The 27,131-nt window shown below is 40.0% G+C and overlaps 1 protein-coding gene across 4 annotated transcripts in view; it reads right to left on the bottom strand.

Annotated features, from left to right (window-relative positions):
- Positions 1–2,780, bottom strand: part of B3galt1 (beta-1,3-galactosyltransferase 1) — a 577,829-nt gene extending 575,049 nt beyond the window's left edge. For 3 of the 4 annotated variants that reach the window (XM_037204847.1, XM_028882019.2, XM_028882014.2), the window contains exon 1: positions 2,060–2,780. The gene's annotated coding sequence lies outside the window, so the exon portion shown is untranslated. Of the gene's footprint in view, positions 1–2,054 lie in introns of all 4 variants that reach the window. The other variant, XM_037204848.1, reaches the window with a different exon arrangement.
- Between the last annotated feature and the right edge of the window lie 24,351 nt (positions 2,781–27,131).

Raw genomic sequence — 27,131 nt, 5'->3', positions numbered from 1 at the left:
ACAAACATATTTTTTGCCAGTCTACAGGTTTGCATAAAAAGACCCACAAAACTAAAATCAGCCACTTAGTATGTTAATAATAGTCACAAAGTACCAAACATTACAGTAACTTAGAAGTTGGTATAATAAAAAAAAAAATCACCTGAAGATAGGTGAATCTTGATGAGAAATCTAACAATGTATATTTTTAAATATATCAGAGAAACAGACTTTGGAGCCAGAAGTCATACGTATTAAAAACAAATATTCACTAGCAATTTCTACTAAATACCAACTACCACCACACCAGGGGAAAAAAAAAGTATCACTGCTACCTCATTGTAAATTGCTCATTTCTTTTAGAATAACTTAGTTACTGAGGGAAAATAGAATCTTTACTTTGCAAACTACAAAGACACCTAGAGGCAAAGGCCTGGGGTTTTAAACAGCTCTCTCCTTTCTGCAATATTGCCTGCAATATTCCTGTGAGGTACTTTACTTTCATTTTCACTGTTCTACCAAACCAGAAATGAAGCCAAACAAAGCGGTTTTGGGGTCTTAAGTCTGAGTATTTGTTGTTGCTGCTGGATTGGGTTTGTTCTGTGCTTGAACAACAGATTCCTCCGATTTAAAAGATAACACAGTTTCAAACAGGGAAAGTGCTTTCGCCAGTTCAAGATCCTGTTCCCTATGTTAAGCCAATTTTGTTCTTCCCAACACTACCAGCCAGAGGAGCTGCCCTCCCTGCCCCAACAGCTCCCTGCAATCCCATCTCCTGTCACAGACAGAGCCTGTCCCTGCAAAGTGCCTTAGTGCTGAAATATTTAATGAAGTTTCAAAAGGAGAGATTCCTATGGAGACATCGGATCTCGGAGAAAACAGTCGCTAACACTTTAAGTTTGTGCGTCCTAAACAGGGATGGGGTAACCACTGCAGTGAGCTTTAGAGATCGGGACTCAGCCGGAGAGCAATACCCAGTTGCAGCGGCGCATAAAATTCATCTTCTGCGGAAAAGGGTTGCAGTGTACATGGAACTCTCAATGGCTTTACAATATGGAACATGTGGGAAAAACAAAAATCAGCATACGCCCTAAAAGAAGCTAGATACAAAAACCTGGTTAGCTTTGCTAGTTGATGTGCTCCCAAGTCTGGTGGCACAGATCCCAGCAGGCTTGAAGTTTTCCATTGCATTGCAGCTCTCACAGCATCTGTCCCAGGACACACCAGTACCAAGCTGGGACCGCACACCTGTCAAGCGGCCGGGGAGCAAGTGACTCCTCCAGGACGTTCCTCCGCCATGCACACTAGCTCCACTCCACCTCTGCCCTGTGGTTCCGTCGCGTCCACCTGAGCCCAAAAGGCGCCAAACCTTTGGATCGGAGGAATTCTCTCCACCCCAAATGTGCGCTCCTGGAAAGTGTACTGAGCCTCCCATGCGCGGCTTTTGCCACCTAAAGGCAGTCAGTCCCCAAGCCTAGCCTCTGGCCCTTGCCCCACATCAACTTCGCTTTGCTCCTCTTCAGCAAGGTGGACCAACCATTACTCTCTGCTCCAAAGTCCCTGGCGTAAAGTGAGACTCTGGGGAGCCTCAGTGAATGCGCTTCTCCCCTAGCGCGCCAGACCCAAGGGCTCCTTTTCATTAAGGCAATAAAGTTCAATTTGCCCAGCTCCTTCTGAGCCAGGGGAGACTTTCCAGTGCACCGTGTTCTCCTTCCAGCCAAACTAAAAACATCCTGTTCACTCCATCCCAGCCGGGATCCTTGAAGGACACCGGTCCACATAAAGGGGACCTACTCCTCTCCTTGCAAAGTGCCCCAAACCTCGTTCGTGTGTGCGCGCGCGCACATACACACACATACCCACACTCTCTCACACACACAATGCCATCCACGCGCTGTCAAAGTCTGTCACTGCTTAAGCCAGAAGGCAGGAGCTGAAGCTGCACCGGCATGAGCATCAGCCTGGCCAGGCAAAATGACTCGCCGTCCAGGTCCCAAACATCCTTGTCCGGATGCACTGGACGCTAAGCGCCTCGTAAGCACCCTAAGATCACAAAGCGGTCTAGGGAGCCGCACCTTACCCGCGGGACGCACGGTCTCTGGCCGTTCAGCTGGCCCGCGGGCCACAGGGACGCTGCAGCCGGGGTCCCAAAGATGCTTATTCTCCGCTGCCGCTGCCCGGATCCCCGGCGCCAGCATCACTTCTCCCCCGCCTCCGCCTCCTCGTGCTCCGCTCGCGCGCCCGCCCCTCCCGGCGGCCTCCTGCAAGCCCCGCGGCGCTGGCTGCGCGCGGTGGACAGCGGCGGAGGCGGCGGTGGCGCCCGCGCGGGCTCGCTCAGCTGCACCAGCCGAGCAGCCGCGGCGGCAGCCGGAGCACCGGAGCCGGGCTGCGCTTCCCCGGCGACGGCTCTGGCCTCGGCGACTGACAACGCCCGGCAGCCAATCGCCGCCTCGCCCCGCGCGGCGGGGGGAGACCAATCAGAGCGGAAGGCCCAAGGTTTGCCTCCGCCTTTGCTCAGCAGGCTTGTTTCCGGGAGAGGATGCTGCTGGGGTGTGGGATGGGGGAAGGCTGGGTTGGTGCGCAGGGTGGGGGCTCAGGGCCCGGAGACCAAGATACAGGGAAGAAGCCCGGCCCACAAATCTGGGCCAGGGGCGCTTTCTGACTGTCATCGGAGAGCGTCTTGGCATGACCGGACACTCCCGGCGACAGTCCCCAGAGCCTTGACACGGAGGTTCAGCGTCCTGGCATCACTGTGCAGCGGTCTGGGGACCCAAGTAGAAGCAGCGCTTCTGGAGACTGAATCCCTGGAGGTGGTCACTGCCTTGAAGGAAGCAAGCAAAGTCACTAGACAGCGCCCCCCTCCTTCTTGATTTAGCAGCTGGAAAGTGGTACCTCTAGTAGTAATCAGCCTAGACAAGCCCAACCTAGAAAAGGGACACACTGAGAAACGTTTTCAAAGTTCCTGGCAGAGTGGACCTTCCTTCTCTGCTCTCCATATAAACTTCAACCCGGTAAAACAACCACCTAAGGAAAACAACAAAAACCACACAGAGGCAGCCGGTCCGGTTTAAGCAGACGACTTAATTACCTAGCACTTGCACGGTGGTTTTATTCACTCATTTGGGGACCATCAAGTCAACCTGATCCAAGAGGTTTTCAGAGTGCGTATGCAAATGTGTCTAAACACTAAGTGATACTGTTTGGCAGAACACGAAAAAAGAAACCTAGCTGTTCTACTCTTTCCTGCAAACGCTAATAATTCTTCCTTGTAGGGTGTTTTAATTTTCTAGTGCAAATATGTAAAAATGGTCATCAAAAGGACCCAGAGGACTACTTAAAAGCTTCCACACTTAATTTCTAGAAACAAAGAAAGGGAAAAGCAAAAACAAAACATCTACACAACGGTTTGAACAGGAGAGAGACACCCCCAAATGACCCTTGATCTCCATGGAGATAGTAAGAGCCACTCCACAAGGCTTTTTGTGAGTGTTTTAAAAAAAAAAATCAAGTGTTTAAATTTTAGCTACATCATTTTCTGATAAATGACTTGAATTCAGTATGTCTTTTATTTTTATTTCTCTGTCGCTCTTCAATTTACTAGTTGTTAAGTGGCTCGGTGGTTTTTATTGTACTCAACATCCATTTCTTCATTTACCTTTCTTTTTTTTTAAAAAAGTATATTCTTTGATTTCCAAAACAAACCCTGCACAAACTTTTTGGGCTTTATAAGGAAATGTACCCTTGCATTATATCACCAGGTTTTCACTATAGAGAATATTCTCAGACCTTCAGTGTTTTCTGTGGCTTCCTTGCCCTCAGCCATTTGATCCATCTAGCCAGGCTATCTCTTTCTAAAGAACTGGTTGTGCTAACAGACAGTAAACCACCCCCTTTTTTAAACAGTTAAAAAAATGAGATGTAGACTGTATTTCTTTTATTTATTTTTTAACATGGAGGTCTTGATGATACCTGTTAATTTTTTAATTATACATGTATGCATTATTATTGGATAATGAGAAAGAAACAGTATCCTCATGGACTGTTCAAGAAAATCCATATAGGAATGAAGTATAGGAAAGGAAGGAAAAAATGTGTGATTTATTCGAAAATTTTTTTTGGCAGGAGTAGTTGATATTTGTAAAACATACAAATCCTAAAGTTAGAAAGTCAAAAAGCCGTATGGCTGGAAGCCATGCTCAGCCTTGATGCAGTGGGGAAGGGCTTGGACCTGCCTCAACTGAATGTACCAGGCTTTGCTGACTCTCCATGGGAGCATACCCTTTTAGAGTAGGGGATGGGGTGGGGGGTGGGGGGCTGAGGGGGGGTGAGAAGGGCATCTGTGGTTGGTATGTAAAATGAATTTTAAAAAAATTCATAAAACACAGTGCCAAGCTGGTGAGACGGCTCAGGGTCAAAGCAGTGGCCAATCCTGACCATGCAAGTTCAACCCTTGAGATGCTCATGTTAGGAGGAGGAAAGAATTGATCTTCTCAAGTATACGTGCTCCCACATGCACAACCCCACATGGACACACATGAAATTAAAAATAGAAATAAGTGCTGTTTTGTTAAAGGATTCATCTTTTACAAAAGCAGGTACAATTTAGAATGTCTAACCAAAAGGTAAGTTTAAGAAGAACTTTAATAAAAAGCTCTTTTCTGCTAAAGAAAGAGGTAGGGTCTTTAGTGTCTTGAAAGCTAAAGTCCACAAATAGCTATGTAATTTTTATAGCTCCTTTGTATATCTTACCATGCATGTGATTTTGTATTATTTTTCTGTGCTACCTAGTATTTTACAGCTGCTACTTCTGAAAGATGATAAATTCTACATGGCTTAGTCTTGGTGATTAAGATAATAGAGCAATTATGAAAAATAAAAGGCTTGAAAATAACCAACGTCTTCACATATATATATACATATACATATATATATACATATACATATAAAATACTAATATCTCATATAATTAGTGCTTTGTATATTCAGCTCTGAGGAGAACAAATCTTCAGAATTAACATCGGATGGGGAGAACTGTGAAATATTTAGGATCAATGAAGAGTTTTTTGGTTTTGTTTGTTTGTTTTAAGGAAAAAAGAAAGAAAGAATTCTAAAAGTAGCTGAAAAGGGTGCTAGGTTCCCCTGCATTTCTAAGGGTATCAGCATAGGTTGGGAAGAAAGACCAATGGTATGTGATTATTTAATGAACTGATTATATTTCATTGAAAACTGTTTTAGGAGTTTTTGTTTGTTTTTCATTCCTAATTACACATGTCTGATTTTTCTCAGTGTTATTAAAGAAGGAGTTGCTTTACTCTTTATTTAAAGCAATTAGGATTCACCTAGTCAAAGAGTTGGTCAAGAAATTTCATATTAATTAATGCAAACAATCTTTTGGGGTCAGTTATGATGAAAGCAGAAAAGCAAGCAAGAGAAATCTGGATACTTCTACCTCGTGCTCCATCTGTCTGAGTGATCTCAGGTCAGTCATTAAACTTCCGCCGGACTCCTTATCTTAAAATAGAGATTGAAAACAAAATCAGACCTATAGCTGCCTTTCTCAGGTGTGAGGCTTAACTTGTAATTAGTGCTACAAGCCACGGTAGGTTTCTGCTAAAAGGCAGTTGTAAAAATGTGGAGAACATGAATTTAATAAGAACATTACCCTCTGTCAGATGTGAAATAATTTAATTCTCACAGTAGCTGCTCTTCATGGGTGGGAAATACCTATTTCCACACGTGATTGTATTGAGTTCTGAAGAGGCTCTTTTGCCAAAGCTAAGATGGGTTGGTTATCAAGAAACACTATCCTTTTTGTGCTGATGTTTCCTGGCAAGAATTTTTCACGGACTTTCTTCCCTGTGACACATCCAGTACAATTAAAATACGAGACTTCAAAGGCTTGAACATTATAAAGGATGACACTTGGTTTTTTTTTTTTGAAAATTTAACTTTTAATGATGTTATTTCACCCAAATAATATAACTAATTTTATAACTCCAAGCATAAATAGCTTCATAATTAAAGTTAACATATTTGGAACAATTGATACTATTTATATTATAAAATATTACTGAACAATTTTTGGATATAATCATTAAAAATTGTGGAAAATTGACAATTATAAATCTTGGCCGTAAATAATGACATAAGAACATAGTATTGGGAAAGGATAAAAGAAGAATATAGTAGGGTTGTTGGCATGAAAGCCATATGATCCCACAAAGAGTGAATAAAAAATAAGCCAAGCAAGATATTTCTTTTATATTAGGGATGAGTTACATTATTTTAGGTTTACAAGACTCTACACTGTTTAATGGATTTGAATTAATATGAAATCTCTTTAATGGTGATGTTATTAGTGGCATTAGTCTTTCAATGAATATTTGTTTATAATTTTATGGAAATAAAACTATTACTAAAATTATAACAAAGGTACCCCTTTACCTTATTAGACTCTGCCTTCAATTTTTGTAATTTAAAAATAGGTTATTTGGGACTGGGATGGCTCAGCAGGCTGACACCTGCCACCAAACCTGACAAGCTGACATCAGCCCCATGAATCCATATGGTGGGAAGAGAGAGCTGACCTTTTCAAGTTGTCCTCTGACCTCTATTCCTGTGGCAAATCATACACACACACACACACACACACACACACACACACACACACACACAAACACTTAACAAAATGTATTTAAAATTTCATGTGTTCAGATAAGAGAATTCAGTCTCTTCTAGTAAATTTTTTAAATGAATTAATTAATTTATTTATTTGCCTTGATCACTGAAGAGAAGCTGCACATCACATTGGTCCAACTTGAATGGAAAAATGGAAAGAAAATTGGGTGTCTGTGGGGGGTGGGGGGTGGGGGGCTGTTGGAGAGGAGGAGGAAGTTGGAGTGAGATAAGAGGAGTTTTCAAGGTATTTATGCACCTGTTCCTTGTGACCTCAATAATCAACACTTGCATCAGGAAGTAGTTAAAGCATAGGACACCAAAATGCTAATTTTAAAAGGCTAATTACTTCTATATTGCCATAACAGAATGTAATGTAAGTGCCTAGCACCGTGCTGGGAGACCAATTCATGTTTTATCTAGGGTAAACAAACCTGTAAACATTTCTGTGGGGTTGTGAGAAGAGGAAGGTAAACGCTCTTAGAGATTTAACCCACTGTATCATTTAGCATGCATTCCTACAATTTTGCCCATTGGGTTTTATATAATTTAAGTTTTAACACACAATTTTATTTTCTAGGGCTTCCTTGGGTGGCTGGGTAGAGATACTATCAGACGCATTCTCTTCTTAGACCTAATTTTTACTTTTCTGCCTCATGCAAGCCCATCACCCTTTCTGGCTTTTAACGAATTCTCCAGGTATTGGAGGGTGATTAGAGAGTGTCTGGAGGATGATCTGACTTGCCTCAGGAGAAAAGTGATAATAAAAGGTCAAAACTGAGTTCCTAGGGACCTGGGCTCCTGAAGCTAATAGCATGAATCATCATTAGCTTTTACTGATGCCAAGTCATGCAAGTCTGTGAAGTTCATACAGAGAGAGAAATTTAGATCAATAGGACTTTATGCTACCATGCAGTTTGATAATTACTTTCTAGAAATCAAGTCTGAAAAGCTTTTTTTCTTAAGAAATTATTCTCTGCTCTGAAAGCCTCCATTCTGAGAGACTTAGTACCTGTAAGAGAAGAAAAGAGTATAGTGCTCTCGTTCAGTCATTCCCTTTTCTATTGTTTATTGTCCACAAGCACAATTTACTTTCCAGAAACAATATATTGTATATTTTCAGAACACGCATATTTTATATCAGGATTGAGTTTTAATTAAAAAAAAAATGTTTTACCGTCTTATTGGCATACATTAATTGTATATCCTGGTGAGTTCTGTTATGATATTTTCATCTATGTACATGATGAATTTTGATCATATCAGTTTCCAATTATCATTTCTTGCCCCCTCCCAATAATCCTCTTCTAAACCACTTTTCTAAGTGTCTATAGTGCCATGTTAGAAAGAATGCTCCAGTACCCTTTGTAAAGCTTTCCAGCACAGTGGGTGTTGACCTGGTGATGCCAGCTGGAGGTAGGTAGGTTGCTTAGTTAGTAAGTGAAGCATGCAAGGCCATTGCTGCTTTTGTGGGATGCATTTTATATCCACTAAGGAAAAAAAAAATAGAGCCTTTAACATCACCTTATTGAAACCCTAAAGTAAAAACACCCAGCAAATATTTTATGCCTTTGCTAGTCAAGAACTTTTGAGGCTCTTAAACAAAATCAAGAAGTTGAAAGCATGTTCATTAGCTTAATAACATGTAAAGCACTAGGTACTTTCTGGTGGGCAAAGCCATGTCCCCTTTCCTTTAGCTGGCAGCAGAAAAAGACATTCAGTTGTGACCAGAAAGAAAAAGTGGAAGTAATAGTTTTTAAAGTGGTAGAAAACCCTACTTATTTATTAATATTCGTGTAATCACAAAGTGAAGAATCCACTTTCACATGTCAGTTTATTTAGATTCTGGCATAGGACAATTAGAATAATTTAAGTTTATCTTCTAGATTGTCTTATTCCAAGCTCATAACGCTTTCTGAAAATATATGGATGACTTCTTTTTTTTTCCCCAAGAGATGTGAATTCGTGTCAGTGTGATGCAGGGTTTCAAAAATCAAAACCCATTATTTCACTTAACCTTTAGAAATTATAACAGTGCTGGTAAGATAGCTCAGTGATCAAAGGCTCCTGCTAAGAAGCCTGATAACATGAATTTGATCTCCATGTTCTCATTATGGAAGGAGAGAACCAACTCCAGCAAACTCTCCATGACCTCCACATATGCACCATGGGACATGTGCTTGCACACATACACAGAGAATGCCTTTTTAATCATATTAATAATGGCTTTGGCTTTTGCATATTTTTTTGGCTGTGGTTTTCTATGTGTGCACAGTGCATTCTTTTTTTTTTCATAATTATACTCAGGAGTTAGACCTATATAGTGCTTGTCTTGACTCAAGTGTTCCATTCTTGGAAAGGCAGTTCACATTATCATCAAATACCTATCTACTGAGGCACTAATTATAAGTATTTACAATAAGAAAGTGGAAAACCATGGATGCATATAGGGGCATGAGTTGCCTTCTCAACATGGTGAATTTTAAGATATCTATTAGAGTCTAACTACTCTAAAAATATATTATTTTAGAATTAATATTATTTTGTAGAAGAAAAATAGATATGAGTATATTTTTACTTGTGCTAGACTATATTGTCTGGTCTATGCACACAGCCTCTGCTTGCTCAGCTCCCAAACAGCTACTTCCTTTGGTTTTTAAGTCTTTAGTGTAAATCTCTCAGAATAAATCCACTGCTAAGCCACATGCCATTTCAGGCCTCACTAATAGGACCCCGGAGTTACATCCCCTGCCCAAGTGCACCAGAAATGGTATAACAAGGCTACCTATTAGATGCTGTGTAAGTCCTCAAGTGCTTGTAGCAACTTGTGAGTCCCTTAATAGTACACTAAGTCAGGTTCTTTAAGGTAACTAATTAGTGTCTTTCAGCCTTGGGAAAAATGTTATTTCTGGGAATTCAAGAGGAACCCCTGAAATCTGAAAGCCATGGATGAAATTTGAGCTGGAAGATAATTTGTAACAGCTGGTATTGGCACTGGAATACAGATCCTCTTTGTTGGGCTCCAGCTTCTGGAGACAAGAGGATCATAAATTTCTAGAGAGTAACAGAATAATTACATGAAGCACAAACTCAGATGGGTGAAAAGAGAAAACAAAGAACTAACATGTGCTAAGCCAAATTTGTGTTTAACTTCATAAAATCTAATGAGTATTAGCCACTGGATTAGATCTATATTAGCTGCAGTGGAGTGCTTGACATGATCACAGGTAATCTTGCAGGTTCTCTGGGTATGAGGTGACTAAAAAAACGAAACAGTGAAATGAATACTACCTTCAATGAGCAACTGAGCACATTTTGCTAAAAATCGTATTTTGGATTGCTTTAGGAACTCAACCTTGGAATGTTCATCAGTGTATGCATATCTTCATTTCTATCAAATGGGTTATATCAAGAGATTTTTACAATTTAATTTATTATTTGAAAATTTCATGCATGTGTGTATTATGTATGAATCATCCCCTCACTCCCTACTCCAACTCAGTCCAAGATCTCCCATCACATCTCCATCCCAAAGTCATAGCTTCCATATTATTTCCTTATTTATTTACCTATTGACTTAATTAATCAACCCACTGAGTGTCAGAGGAATTTTAGGCTGTTTTTCTTTCTAAACAACAGTATTTAGTAATACTAAATAAGATTTAAAATGTGGTTTCTGGGAAAAGGCCAGTATCAGTTTAAACTCTAAGTATAGTTTACATAGGACCTGAGATCCTGCAAGTTCTTTTGATTTGTTTTTGACCTCTGTGTCCAAGTCTCCTTGCTAGCAAAGCACGTCTAATAATATCTGTTTTGAATAGTTTCTGGGAAAAATAATGAATTAACATGTATTTTGGCTGGTCTGTTTGTTTGTTTGTTTCTCAGTTTGCACAAGCTAGGGACACCTGAGAAAAGGAAGCTAAACTGAGAAGATGCCCCTGTAAATTGACCTGAAGGAAAGAAAGTCTGTGAGGTACTTTCTGGTTATGATTGATGTAAGAGGGTCCAGCCCACTGTTCTTCCTTGTATGAGACAGCAGACTGAGCAAGCAATGCGGAACAAACCAATAAGCAGCACTCCTCCGTGGCCTCTGAGTCAGCAATTGCCTCCAGTTTCAGCCTTGAATTTCTGCCCGAATTTCCATTCATGATGGACTACAAACTGCAAGGTGAAATAAACCCTTTTCTCTCCAGGATGCTTTTGGTCATGACATTTTATCAAAACAGTAGAAAAGTAGCTAATACACCAGGCAAGCATTCTACTGTCTGAACTACATCCCCAGTCCAGAAACGGAGCTTTCACACTAGAGCCATTTAGAACCAGATTCCCAAACAGTGCAATGCAAGACAACCACCTGGGGAGCTAGTTAAACATCCAGATGACTGTGAGGGAGGAACCATATTTTACCACACCCCTCCCTCTGCTTAGCACAGCTGTGAATGACAGCTCCTAAGGGCCCCCATTTAATTGCAGTCTGCATGCAAGTCCTGCAGTCTATCTGAGCCAGCACTTCCCTGCAGCTGCAGGTCTGGGGCAGAGGAAAGAAGCAGGCTTGATTTCTTGTGAGGTCACTCTACACCAGAAATCCTCAAAGTGCTGCCTGAAGCCAACAGCATCATCATCCTTGTCTGCAGAAATGTGTGGTCACCTGTAATCCCAGCACTCAGAAGATGCAGGCAGAGGCATCAGTAGTTCAAGGTCACCCTCAGCCACATATGGAATTTGAGGCCAGCCTAAGCTCTTTGAAATCCTGTATCAAAAACAAAAACAGAACTGGGGTCTGCAGAGATAAAGTACTTGTTCTGCAAGCAAGAGGACCTGAGTTCAAATCTCAGCCCATGTAAAAATCTGAATGTGCACATGCCTGTAACCCAGATTAGGGCACCATTCCTGTAACACAGATGGCCTACATGAAGCAGAAATGAACCCCCTCCCCTTCAAGGAATACAGATAGAATTCCACATGAAACTGGCAGATAGAGAGCTCAGCGGCTGGCCTGTCAACCGAGGTGAAATGGCAAGCTTCCAATTCAGAAAGAGACCCTGTATGAAGGTGATAAAGTGGAGGGAGATAGATGAAGAGGTCTAATGTTCTTCTCTGACATCTGAGTGTGCATTGTGTATGCCACATATTTTTGTGCATGTACCATAAATGCATACACTACACATCCCAAAAGTAAACATACACATGCGCGCGCACACACACACACACACACACACACACCAACACCACCACCATCTTTAAAATTTTCAGTGATTAAATGATATAGAAGTTATGTTCCTCTGTATCTATCCAATTAATTGAAAAGTTAGGCTTCAAAATGTTTATCCTCATACAAGTTTATAGTAATTTATTTTTTTAGTCACAAAACCCTCCCATGAGCCAAGATGCCCTTCAGTGAGATACTGGGTAACAGGCTACCTTATTGTATGGAATGGGACATTATACTGAGCAGAAAAATGAACAGAATAAGCTGGTAGACTGAACAAACGTATGGCTAAATTCAAGCCATGCAAGCTAATTGATTTTAAAAAAAGCTCCCTTGCAAAGGTTGGATGCAGTGTTTTTCTGTATTTATATTATTGCAGCAAAAGCAGGAGGACAGAGATAGTGAGCAAGCAGTGGATGCCAAGATTGGATTGGGGGTTGCTAAATGGGTGGGTCGCTGTGGATTTCTTAGAGCAGTGAACTCTTCCACATGAAGCAAGGGTGGTTACATGACAAGACCTATTTCTCAGGATTCAAAGAAATTTATAGCAAAAATAGTGAAGCTAACTATGTACAAAACTGGAAGAAAATCTTTTGTGAGGGTGCCAGGAATGAATGTGTGTTTAGGAAAATATATGGAGGTTTTCGTTCTATAAATAAATTAAAATCATATACTTCTCAAATAAAAAACTTGGGTTCTATATGATGTATACAATATATTGATAATATGTGTTCATATATTATATATCCATGTGCTGACATGTTTTATGTCAGTTTGACACATGCTAAAGTCATCTGAGAGGAGGGAACCTTAATTAAGAAATGCCTCCTTAAGATCGGGCTACGGTGAAGCCTGTAGGCCATTTTCTTAATTACCGATTGATGTGGGATGGCCCAGCCCATTTTGAATGGGGTCATTCCTGGGATGTTGTTCCTGGGTTCTATATGAAAGCAGGCTGAGCAAGCCAAGTAGGGCACGCCAGTAATCAGCACTCCTCTATGGCCTCTGTCTCAGCCCCTGCCTCCAGGTTCCTGCCCTGTTTGGTTTGCTGTCCTGACTTTCTTCAATGGTGAACAGTGATGTGGAAGTGTAAGCAAAATAAACCCTTTCCTCCCCAAGCTGCTTTGGTCATGGTGTTTCATCCCAGCAATAGAAACAATGACTAAGACAATCCACTATGTATTCTGTAGGTGGCAGTTATTAACTCTTGATGATGAGATTAAATTATTTTTATGAAAGTTATAGTGATTATAAAAATAGTAGATGTAGGTATTCACATCAAAATTTCAAGTCTTGAAACTTTTCTTGGCTGCCAGAGTCCCTTCTTCTCAAAAATTAGAAAGACTTCCAATCCCATGACATTCAAAAACAGACCTTTTAAGGCCACTCCTTACCAAGACCAACACACTCCCAGTGAGTTCCCACACTTAGAGGCATGCTTACCTCCCTCACTTATGCCCATATCCTCAGATTTTTACACATCAAGAAGGAAATTCTTCCTATTGTATGTTACCAACTCCCTCTGTCTGACGTCATTGCCCTTCCCTACATCCTAGAAGGTAGATTCCGATTAGCCCCCAGCTTCCTATGATGGCACAACAGCAAACAGTTGTTGCCAAGGCCATCCAAGTTTGTGTTGGCATCAGAGCTGCTACCATTCTGCTGCGATTTGCCTGCTCTGTAGCTGTTGGCACAGAAGAACTTCACTTAATCCTCAGTGTTCTCTCTTTTTTTTCCCCTCCGTGTTCTCTTAACTGGGCTTACAGTGCACACAATTCTTAGTGTTGCTTCTGTTTAACTCTCAGTGTTTAAAAATGGTGTGGCTTTGTTTGTGTTAGAATATTAGAACACCTTCACAGTGTACTGAGCAATCTATTGCTCTAGATCTCTCACCACATCTCTAAAGCCAAATATTTTGGTGATGTGAACTTCTTTTTTCCAGTATATTTTTATAAACTTGTGTGTGGCTGGAGAAATGGATACTTGCTGCTTTTTTAAAGGACCCACAGAACCTACCTACACTGGGAAGCTTATAACCTTCAGTAACTCTAGCTCAAGAATATTGAAAACCTCTCTTTGTTCCTGCCCACCTGCACACACACACACACACACGCACGCACGCACGCACGCACGCATGCACGCACGCATACACACACATACAGACACATAAATGAAAGCAAAATAAATCTGAAATAAAATTGTGGGAAATGTTTGTTTTATGGTTGGAACCACATCGTCTACCTTTTGTCCTTCTATTTATTGGATTTGTTTTTAGATAATTGTTAATGCTACCATGAAGGATTTCCTTAAATAAGATCAGAAGTGGATATTAAAGTGGATGACATACCTTTTGAATATGAAAAAATTGACAGTGTAGACACTATTGTGTTGTATTCTTTTCCATTGGTAACCTCCATACAATAAATGTTCTGATGGTTGAAGTCATACAAAGGCTATTTCTGACCCCCATACCAGTTTTCTCTAACCAATTAAAGTCTTAAATTTAAATTATAACTCTCCCTATATAGGGAGAGTTCAAATTCTAAATTTATGGAATATCCTTATGTGAATAGATGTAATCTGTAAACACTAGAAAGCAACCACAGCTTAGTAAAAATGTCTTTTCTTTCCAAGGATGGAAAGCAGAGGCTCTGCCAATCCCTTCTGGCCCCGTTCTGGAAGTTTAGGATTAGCTACTTCTTATATACAAGGTTCAACTCTTCTACCCAACTCCCATTTGAACTGGCCAGCCTTTGGTTGAGCTCCCAAGTAACCACTGAGGGGAGTGGAAAGCAATGCTGAGGTCTATAGCAGTTTTTATGTCCTCTGCCTCTGATTTCAGGTTATGCTTCTGACTTTAATACAAAGTTGAAAATGTGTGTAAATGTGTTCAACTTGCTCATTTTCATTCAAAGTGAAGAATGTATTCCTTAAAGGTATCATGTTAGATTAATATTAATATGCCTCCTTTTCCTTGTTTTTGCTGTTATAAGTGGTAGGAAGGATAATTGAGTTGTAAACACAACAAACTAATGATAAGTAATGAGATTGAGTTGGGAGTGGTGGTAGGCAAGAAAGAAAAATCTCCTATTAAACAGAAAAAAAAAAAAAAAAAAACACTGAACCTCTATGTCTTTGTAGCTCTGTCCTACCAAACATCTAAAAAGTAGCTAATGCCAATTCTGGCTAAATTCTTCCAAAAATAGGAGAATGTCTTGATTACTTTTCTATTGCTGTGATAAGACACCATGACCAAGGAAATCTTTCTATTGAAGAGTTTATTTTGGACTTAAGTTTTAGAGGGTAACACACTGTGGTAAGGAACATGGCAGAAGGTAGGCAGAGATGGCACTGGAACAGTAGGTGAGAGCTCCTACCATGGTCTATAAGCACAAGGCAGAGAGAGCTAACTGGGAAAAGTATGGGCTTTTGAAGTCATAAAGCCAGCCCTCAGTGATATCCTCCAACAAGGTCATACCTCCTAATCTTTCTGAAACAGTTCCACCAATTGCAGATATAGTAATTAAATATATGAGGCTATGTGGGTCATTGTTAATCAAATCACCACAAAGAAGAAATAATGCTTCCAAAGATGTTCTGTAATTGTGGCAATATATTGATACAAAACAAGTTTTAAAAAAAGCAATAAAAAAGAAAGCTGAAGATCAATATACTGGATGAAAATACATGTTAAAAATTTTTAGCAGGCTGTGTATTGGTGGCACACGCTTTAATCCCTGTACTCGGGGCAGGGGGGTGTGGGGAGAGCCAGACAGATCTTGTGAGTTTGAGGCCAGCCTGGTCTACAGAGCGAGATCCAGGACAGGCACTAAAACAACACAATCTCGAAAAACCGAAAAGAAAAATTCTTTTCCGCAAATACTAGCAAACTAAATCTAAGAGCACATTACAATTTTTCTTTTTACCAAGATCAAGTTAAGTTCATCTAGAGTTCAAATAAGTCTAAACATGTGCAAATTAATAGGCATAATAAAGTATCAATAGATTGAGTTCAAAACACACATGGTGACCCCAGTTAATATAGAAATATAGTGGATAACATTCTACATCACTTACTGATGGAAACTGAAGCACTGAGTATCAAAGAAATAAACCTCAACATCAGAGACTATTAATAATAAGCCAATGACTTATATTTTGCTGATGGAGGAAAGCTAAAAAATTGTCTTTAGGAAGTGGAGGCAAGAATGCCTATTTTCACCACTTTAGTTCAGCAAAGTGCTGGGAGTCAAGTCTGGGCTATTAGTCAAGGGAAAAAAATAAAGAATACTCAGATTAAAAACGAGGAAGCCAAATTGTCACTGTTCTCAAATGACACTATCTTATATGCAGAAAAACTTCAACCTCTGCCAAAGCCTATTTGCATTAATAAATGAGTTTAGTAAAGTTGCAGGATATAAAATCAACATTAAAAAAAATCAGTAGTGTTGTTACATGTCAGTAGAAAATTATCTGAAATAGAAATGAAGAAAGTAATTCCATTTATAATAAACACACACACACATATATGAGCAAATTTAACAACAGATATAACGATCTCTAGAAAAAAATCCATGAAGCACTAATGAGAGGAAATGAAGACACGCAAGAGGAAAAAATGAATGCTATACATCCAATTATTGAAAGAATAAATATTATTAAAAAGCCCTTACTATGCCAAGTCTACAGAGTCAATGCCTGTCTTATCCAATAATACGGACCTTCACAGAACTAGAAAACAAACGTTAGCATTCATAAGAAAGCACAAAACCTGGGGCTAATGCAATGCCACTTTTGAGGAGGCATTATACTCCAGGAACACTGCTTTCCAAATACAACACACAGCTAAGGTAGTCAAGCCAGCTTGATCTTGGCAAAAAGCAGACATGTTGATCAATCAACAGAGGTGATCCTAGAAGTAAAGCCATACCCTCCTAGCCAGCTATTCTCAAGAAGTGTGCCAATGACTGAGCACTGGAGAGAGATGTTGGAAAATCTGGATACCCTTATGTAGATGAGTGAAGCTCGAAGCCCCCCTCACTATTTATAAGGATCAGTGCTAAATGAATTACAAATAATATGATGTCTGGAATTGTGAAGTTATAAATGGATAATAGGGAAACCTTTGGTTTATGGGAATGGTCAAAGAACCTTTGGACACAAATCCCCAATCATGGAAAAAACATGCACAAGTGGAAATCCATCCATCATAGCAGATGAAACCATCAACCAGGTGAGGAAATAAGCCATCAAATGAAAAAAAAAAAAAAAAAAAGGAACAAGAAAAAAGAAAAAAATTTCAAATTACACATCAAACAAGGTCTTACTTTTTTGACCATATATGGAGATTTTCTGAAATCTCAATAGCAAACCCCCCAAATAATATGATTTTTAAAATGGGAGATTTAAAAGTGGTGTAGTGCACATTTCTCAAAAGAAGATACATATCTTAGTGTAGTGGCAGGTGTTTAAGTTCCAGTTATTTGGGGGACTAGGAAAAGTTTTCCTTTGATCCTAGGATTTGAGATTAACCCGAACAATGCAATGAGACCTTTCTTTAAAAACATAAATATGTAAATGCCAATAATTGCCTCATTAATAATCAATTAAATGTTAATAAAATTATGGCAAACCTGGGCAAATTAATGCTTGCTTGTAATCCTAGCACTGGAAAGATACAAAGTCATGTTTTCTAGGCCAGCGTGGGTTACATAGCATGACCCCTGCACTAAGAAAACCAATTAAACACACAAAAAGTCATAATGAGATATCCCCTCACCATAGTGAGCATGGGTATCATCAGAAAGACAGAAGATAATCTGAGGAGAATGTTGAGAAAATGGAGTCCTTCACACACTTTGGGTGCAAAGGTAAATTTATGCAGACATTATGAAAAACAGTATGGAAGTTTGTCATTTTGTTTTAAAGTAGAACTATCATGTGATCCAGAAATCTCAATCGAGGTATGTATCCAAAGGAAATGAAACCAATATGTCAAAGAAATATCTACTCTTCCATAGTTACTGTCGCATTATCCACATTAGCCAAGAAGCAGAAATAATCTATGTGCCCATCAAATTACAAGTGAGAAAAGAACCCATGATATGTATATGCAAGGCAATTCTATTCTGCCCCAAAAAGGAAATAGTCATTTGCAACAATTTAAGTGGAACTGGAGACCATTATATTAAGCAAAATAAACCAGACACAGAAAGACAAATATTGCATGATTTTGTTCTTATGTGGAATCTGAATCACATGGAAGTTGAAAACAGAAAGATGGCTACCAAAGGTTGAGGAGAGAAAGGTTGTGTGGATAGAAGGATCAGTCAGTGGGCCCTCTCTCATGCTGATCTGAGTATGGAGTGGGGGTGTGTTGCAGGACAGTGGATGACTAAAGAGAGTAACAATACACTTCCAAAATTCAGGAATACATTCATATAGCCCTTATTATAAAGAAGTGATGAATGAGGAGGCAGATGTATTTAACCAGACTCAATCATCACGCAATATACATGTAAACTGAAACATCAAATATTACCCTGTAATATGTATAATTTTTTTCTTTCATTTTTCTTTATTAAGAAATTTTCTACTCACTCCATATACTATCCACAGATTCCCCTCCTCCTTCCTCCCACTCCCCAGCCCTCTTTCCCAAGCCACCCCACATCCCCACATCCCCCAAATTGAGGTCTCCCATGGGGAGTCAGCAAAGCCCAGCACACTGAGCCTAGGCAGGTCCAAGCCCCTTCCCACTGCACCAAGGCTGTGCAAGGTGTCACACCACACGCACTGGGTTCTAGAATCCTGCCCATAGACCAGGGACAGATCCCGATACCCCTGCCTGGGTACCCCCCAAACAGATTGAGCCAAACAACCGTCTTCCATATCCAGAGGGCACAGTCCAGTCCCATGGGAGCTCCACAGCCACCAGTCCACAGATCATGGGCTTCCACTAGTGTGGTCTGTCATCTCTGCACGTCCTCCCATCATGATCTCGATGTACCTTGCCTGCAGTATCTCTCCTCTCTCTCATCAATTGGATTTCTGGAGCTCAGCCTGGTGCCTGGCCGTGGATCTCTGTATCTGCCTCCATCAGTTACTGGACAAAGGCTCTATGATGACAGCTAGGTTATTTGCTAGGCTGGTCACTAGAGTAAATTTTAATGATTGTGTGTAACAATTTAAAAAAGAAAAAAATAACTTAAAAACCCAAAACATAGTTTTATATTATAAATATGTTCGTTAATATTAATGCTCTTGTGAGTAATTCACAGTGCTCCCAGGAGCACATGTGTGTCCAACAGGATGGATGCCCTGTTTTACCTGTGTCCCTCAAAGAGCAGATCAAAGCCTGAGTGTCATTATGAGTGAAAATGCCTTACAAAACATGAGAATTTTCGCTGGTATCTCTCCAAACATATACATAGACAAGTCTCACCTCTAGGATCTGTTGATATATTAATTACTATGTTCAAGTGAGATGCATGCAATTGTATGAAAAGTATGAGCTAGACTCATGTTCTTAAAGTGCTGTATTGTTGACCCACAGGTGTCAAGAGTTCTGGGCGCTTCCAGGAGCTAAAAGCAAGGAGACTAATGCTTTCTTATATCCACTGAGAAAGATAATTTTGGCTTTGCTTTGTTTTAATTTAAGAGTTTCCAATTTCCAGAAATGTAACATTATGGGTTTATGCTGCCTTTGTCACCAAGTATCTGGTAACTTGCTATAGCAGCAGTAGAAAACAAAAACAGCCTCATAGTATTCCAAATATCAACATTAGTCATGAAAGGAAAATAGCACCACCAACGTTATCTTCTTTCTTTTTAATAAGCAAATCAGATTAATATTTTCTTATCCTCAGCTACAATATGCCTCTGGTGTCCTTATTTTAGCAAATTTATTATTTATCTGATTATTCTACTTATTTTCATATTAGCTCTTTTAAAAAAATCTAAATTCCCACTCTTACTTTGGCGGGGTGAAAACAAACTTCTGTTTAAGAGCTTTGAGACCGTACTTATTCTTTATGAGTTATGGTACTTGGTGAGAATGCATTTTCATGCTTCTGCTTTATTTGTTTTGTTGTTTATTAGTTTATCTACATCAGCTGCTACCTGCCTTAATTTTTTCCCTTTGCTAACTCAACATTTAGTATGCTTGTCCACTATCCTGATACTTTGAATCCATCAGCACTTATACATTCTGCCTAGGCATCTCATCTACATCCACACACATTTCTCATGCCGAAGCACTTAGTCCATGCCTTAGACTTTCTAGCCTTAATCACCTTTATACTAGTAGCAAAATATATAAACATGCTAAAACACATTTATGAACTAAATATCCTTGAAAATTCATTATAAAGAATGTAAGCATCCAAGGTAGTATAGGGTGGAGGAAGAGTGCTTTCAAAATGAAATGATGTTTCTATTGATGTTTACAGGACAGAGATGTGATACATATCAACATAGTCAAAACAAGAAAAGGGTCACCCAGGAAAAAAGGACAGAATAACAGACAAGAGTTGAGGGGAGGGAGAAGAGAAGGAGTCAGAAGAGAAAGACACAGAGAGGACTCATTTAGTTAATATGCCAACTTTATGATATGCAGAGTCATAAACACATGCATAAGAAAGGAATGTTTATAGATAAGATGTTAACATCTTGTGTTGGAGGTCTTTGTCAAGCATGAACATAGAAAAAAAAGAGCCAGAGCTCTTTTAGGCGTTGGTTCTGCCTCGAGGGATAGGAAACACCAGTGAGGTTTATCCACAGAAGTTGAACATGGATGTGGATGAATCACTGGAGCAGTGCACGATTGGAGGTGAAAGTTCTAAAGAGAAAAGTCCATGAATTTGATCTTCCAGGCAGGGACAGAGGAGAAGGGGCCTGGGCAACTAGAACAGAAGCCAGAAATGTGAAGACAGAAGGTGGTTACAAGGTGAGAATAATCCACAGTGTTAATAGAGTAGAAAACAGGCATGATCACATGGTCCCCTTACTTGAGGGGTTACTTTCTCATGACCAGCTTTGGGGAAAGGTCTATACTCAGGAACTAGGCCAGTGAGAACAGCATGAACAAAGAACCCCAAGACAATAGGAGAGGAAGAGTCAAAGATCAAAATAGTTCAAGATTCCAAGTGAAAGACAAATAAGGTCATCAGATTTAGGGGGATCAATAGAGGGTATGAATACACAGCTACAGAGTCAGGAGGCCAAAGAGAACCATTTACGAATAAGGTAAGCAGGGTAATTAAAGATTATAGGCCAGAGTCAGGTGTTTAGAACGTTGGCAGTAGCTGAGTACTTTCCTAGTACTCATGAGGCCCAGTACTGTGAGTACTGGGATTACTGGGAAAAAAAGGAAGAAACAGGGTAGGGGGGGTAGGGGGAGAGAGTATGGGAGGGAGAGAAGGAGAGAAAGAGAGAAAGAGAAAGAATTAGGTTGAAAGTGATTGTGGATTCAAGAACAAGGTTGCCACACGCCAGGGTGGGCTGATTCCAACATACATATCATGGGTGGAACAGTGTAGGAAAAATGAGGAAGAATCGCTGCAACTAAAAAAATGTTTTCAGGCAGCTTTACTTTGAAAGAGGGGATCTGTACAGTAGGTAAAAGAAAATGCCAGGTCTAGAGATCATTGTTTTCCTTTAAGAACGATATGATGGGAAAGGGCGAGAAAAGAACAGGTCTACGTGGAAAATGAAGCAGAACTGAAGGAACGGCACCCAGAGGGGGCAGCAGAGAAATAGATGGCTGAACAGCAACTCAGTTTCTGGAACTTTTGATATGGGAAACAGAAACTTCCACTTCCTCCATCTGGTCCATAATAAAAATGCAACAAAGTAAAATCTAAATGAAGACTGTGAGAGCTGTTTTACCACTTTGACAAGCTTATGCAAAACACATATCGTTCTAAACAGAGTGTAATAGAGTGCTCAAAATACAGACTCATTTCTATGCCAGGTCAATGGAGCCTTTCGAAAATCAGCAGCGAAGAAGTCAGCTCCATCATAGGATAAATGTATCAACTGAGTTCCTGTTAAGTGTCTCCTAAGTTATTTATTTCATAGGGATAAATAAACTCGTACCTCCTCTTCCACTGGCGTTTTCCTGTCTCCCTGAATTCTTCAAACTTACTATGAATAATAGGTGCTAGCAATTTTATATCTAATAAGAGCTGAATTAACTTGTTAGTTAATATGTTTGAAGTGTAATTCAACAATTAGAATTCAAAGAGGCTTTCAAAAACATCTGTGCCTTATTAGGCATCAAAGCCAGGCATCTCTATAAATACTACTACATTTTATTTCTTGAACAAGAAAACTAGTCATCGGTGTATTAGCAATATATTCTGCTCCACACATCCAGGTTAGGAAAGACTATGTTTCTGTTCTTTTAATAAGAATAAAGTGTACATCTTTCAACACACATGAAACATGAATTGAAAGTAAAGTTCACACCTGCAAAAATATCGCCAGATTTTTATATTTATAAAGCTTCACTAGGGACCCAATTTGAATAACTGCATGGAATATTACAAGGGGACACTCAAAAATATGGACAGAAATCATAAGACTAAATTGAAATGTCTTAGATGACAAAACACTCAGGCGTGTCTCTGCAGAGGGCAGAGGGACAGAGCAGCACCAGTGCAGTGGCCACAGCAGCAGCAGTGTTATGTGACACATGGATTTGTCAGGCACTTTTTGCCTGGCTCCAAAAATGGGCAATTTCCCATCATCTGCTCCGGCAAAGGGAGAGAGGTCACAGATAATGCAAAGCAGGAGACAGTGCCAGTGTTACAGCCATTCGTGTTTGGATTTAGAATGCCTTTCCCCCGGTATGTCATCTCAGTACTGGTGATCCCTTCAGAATATGAGGCTGGAGCCATAGCTGTGCTAACACTTTAAGCTCTGTCCTCATTATTACCCAGCTTTCCACACACTTGCAACAATGTCCAAGTCTGAAAAGGATTCTGAAAGTCGCCTATGTGTCAGTCTTGGGAACAGTAACAGGTTAGTCTATCCTGAGCACTCATGCTAGGGCCCAGAGTTGTTCTGTATCCTTCCTGTTGTGCTGAGACACTGAAGCTTCTTTCTTTCCTGTGGGAGCCCACAACTGACTCCCAGTTTGAATCCGAAGTCTATTCTCATCAATAGAGTTCAGGCTTGCTTGTTCCAGGGCCATGGGAAAGTCCTGATTAGCCCATGGGGAGGAACATACTACCTAGCTAGATGCAGGTTGCCGATGCCAGCTGGAGGTACATTGAGATAGAACATTTAACTGCCTGCTTCTTGACTCAAGACAGGATAGACAGTGGTTGAATGACTGGGCTGTGCATTTTTCTACGTCTGTCCTTCAAGACTGTATATAAGCTGGCTGTGAAATAAACTCAGGGCTGTTCGGCATTGACAGGCAGTCCTCTTGACTCTTTTCTGTCTTCTTCATTGTCTCTAGAATCCACTCGCCTTCACCCAGATACCCAGTCGACTTGTAGGCAGGCCCTGACACTTTGCTAAGCCTTCTATAGCTACTTTCAACTCCCAGTTCCCCTGAGGACTCTGCTAATCCTTCTCCCTCCCTCCTACCTTCTGTTCTGCCTGACAGACTCTACCCCCTCCATTGCAATTCCTGAAGTTGTATGCTCCTCTAGATCAGTGATGCTCAACTGTGTCTATGGATCCTTATTAAAGGGAGACTGTCCATCCTAAAGTTGTGGTGGTATTGTGTTCGCCAAAATATTGTGCACCCTAATAAACTTATCTGGGGTCAGAGACAGAACAGCCACTAGATACAAAGGCTAGAAAATGGTGGCACTCACACCTTTAATCCTAGCATTTCAGAGGTAGAAATCCCTCTGGATCTCTGTGAGTTCAAGGCCACACTGGAAACAGCCAGGCATGGTGACACACGCCTTTAATCCCAGGGAGTGATAGTAGAAAGGAAAGATATATAAGGCATGTAGACCAGAAACTAGAAGCATTTGGCTGGTTAAGCATTTGGATAGTTAAGCATTCAGGCTTTTGAGCAGCAGTTCAGCTGAGACCCATTCTGGATGAGGACTCAGAGGCTTCCAGTCTGAGGAAACCAAACCAGCTGAGGATCCGGTGAGGTGAGGTAGCTGTGGCTTGTTCTAGTTCTCTGATCTTCCAGTTCACCCCAATACCTGGCTCGGGTTTGATTTTATTAATAAGAACTTTTAAGATTTCTGCTACATAAAGTCACAAACTTAAAACAATATTTATGTGTTTGACACACTCTATTTGAACTAACTCACAAGCAAAATTATGACACAGCTAGTTTAAGGGACATATTCAGACACTGTTACACTCTTGGACATAGAATTCAATATCCAATACAGTCATGTTTTCAAATCCATGATTATTGCTGCTTTACTTACAAATAGTAATAATATTAATTTAAAGGCAGCAAAGAAGAGCTGTTTGAGGTGGTGCTCACATTTAATCCTAGCACTCAGGAGGTGGTGGCAGGGGATCTTTGTGAGTCTGAGGTCAACCTGGTCTACAGAGAGAGTTCTAGGCCAGCCAGTGAGATACTGCCAATAAATAAATGTTTTCAACCTGCTTCTGACCAGTGCTATTTAAGTGGAAACAAAATGCACACAAATACACATATACAAACACATATATGCATAAGCACATCTATATATGCATTCAGGCCAATGTCCATAAACACATAACACACACACAAATACATACACAAATACACCCACATGCACACACATACATAAATACATACAAAAAACATGGCACACACAGAAACACATTTACATGTGTGTTTATATATATATATATATATACATATACACACAAATAGACACATATGTATACACATGAACACATACTCACAAACACACACACACATGCTGTTTCACTGGATAGCTTCTCTATTACCTGTGTATGTCTACTTTTTAGATATCCCCTATTGGGCTCAAGGACTCTAATTTTGGCCAGTGTCCCCATGATAAACCACATATCCCTGTTGTCTTCCTATTTCTGAAAGGATGAACTGGGGAAAATATTTTAGCTTGGAGTGTTTTCTCAAAAATATTTCAAAACTTGATCATGTAAGCCACAGAAGATGCTAGTGTGTACCCCAAGTATTGAATAGATAATATCAAACTATTATGTTTTCAGTATGAACTTGCACAAAATGTAAGCATCCCATCAAATGGTTCTGCCTTCCCCTCGTTAGTCCCTGAGTCTCTCCTGTGGGTTGCACTGGGGACAAGGAACTGATTGTCTGTGAAGTGTTGTCACTTGCTTCATTTAAGAATCTGGCATGTCCTCCTCCCCTCCCCCGCACCCCTTTCTTCATTGTCTTTTCCTTCCCCAAAAACATCCACTGAGTCTTCATTATATTCTAGTGTTAAAGTAGACACAGTCCGGAAGTAATGACAGAAGCTAGGGAGGCTGGTGTGGGAGGTGAGCCCTGGTCAGGGAAGACCCTGCTATGCACGATCATGGGTCTTGCAAAAGGCTGCTGCTGACGGCAGCCGCAGACATCCAGGTGAGCCAGGCAGGCTCGTGACTCCCTTCTGTGCCGGAATGAAAATATCAGTGGGAATTATTCTCTAAATGTGGTCATTATGTTTTACTTTTGCTGATATTGAAGTTTGTTCTTATTCCCCGAGGACAGGAGTGAAAGCTGAAGGGACGATGTGGTCTGGGCCGGATGGAGATGCCAGCCTGGAGTTTTAACATTTTCTGTAGGCGATCTCTCTGTGGGTAATTGAAAGTGGGCTCTTTGAAAAGCCAGTGATTTAATAATTTTCTTATGAATTAAAAAATAGGCATGTGCTCTCCCTTTCTTCTTTCTAAAGCAGCCATTTAAATATCTTCCTGGGAATATTTCTGGCTTAAATATTTCATAACTCTTAAAATTAAAAGGCTTAGTATTTAGGGCAAATAGTTCCTGTTCTATTCCACATAACTAGGACTGAATGTTTAAAGTTCTAACGTTTCCTGGCACAGGGACAAACTGCTGCCGTGTTTTACAGCCACACGGAGAGTGAGGTAATCACTAACAGCAGAGGCATTGATGTCTTTCTCTAAGTTATTCACAGCCTTCAGGTCCCACATGTGCTGGTTCCTACCTGACATCTCCTCTCTGCCACATTCAATTGCTTTTGTTAATTTCATCGATTTAAAAAGAGCAGTTCTGCTTTCTGCCTGCCTTTAAGGGAGGCAGAGGAATTGATGTATTTCCTTCACATCCATTCCCAGCAGCTGATGACATTTTCAATAAAGAACCTTTTTTCTTTTGGTTGTTCTTATTTTGCATCACACATGTGCCTTTGGAGTACTCTGGCATGGGCACTTGACAATGTTCGTAGCATAATGTGTGTGAGTACAGACACACAGAGACACACAGAGACACTTTCATATGCATGCACAAGCACAAGTACAATCTTAAAAAATGCAGTGTGTGTGCACTTAGGTATCTATCTTCATATTTATAATGACAACCCAAGAAGATATTTATGTGTGTGAATATATATAATGATAATACGGGGAGATATTTATATATATTTCTATGTGCGAGTATCTGCATATTTTTGTGGATATAATAAACTGTTAAGCCATTTTCATAGAGAAGTCATATTTGGTGGACTAATGTCTATGAGAACTAATGTTAATCTGTCAAGCAATCAAACTTGATCAAGTAATTGGACCTGATCCCTAGTAAGAAGAGTAAACCCTTATATCATACCCATGGGACATTCCTGAAGAAAAGGAAAGCAAGGATCATGATGCTTGTCCTTGCTGTGAGCTTGGAACACAGCACAGGACAAATACACACTGCTGTTTCTACATATATAATATATATGTGCTTATCAATGTATCTGTGCTAGGGATCAAACCCAGGGTGTTGTTCATGCTAGGATAGCACTTTATTGTCTGCTATGCTTTCATCCCAATTTATATTATTTGTATATGGACATGGATAGTTAATACCTAACTACAGCTGATTCCATGTATGTCTGAAATTTCTAATTAAATAAGTTAATCTCAACTTTTTATTTTCCTTTTCATTACTTTTTAGAAATCTTCCCAGACCTCTTGAGCTCAAAGATTTTAAGCTTTTATTTAGATAGTCATAAATATGTCATCTATAATAAGTAGTTATAGCTAATAAAATAATAGAAGTATTATCATATAAATTATTGTAACTTAAATGTGTGAATGATTGGTTCATTTAAAATTCTCCATATACCACCAGGTTGTTAATATGTGT

This window comes from Peromyscus leucopus, chromosome 4, assembly GCF_004664715.2.
Source record: "Peromyscus leucopus breed LL Stock chromosome 4, UCI_PerLeu_2.1, whole genome shotgun sequence".
Classification (NCBI taxonomy): domain Eukaryota; kingdom Metazoa; phylum Chordata; class Mammalia; order Rodentia; family Cricetidae; genus Peromyscus; species Peromyscus leucopus.
The sequence above is the reverse complement of the archived record's forward strand: the minus strand, read 5'-3'. Positions and strand labels throughout refer to the sequence as shown.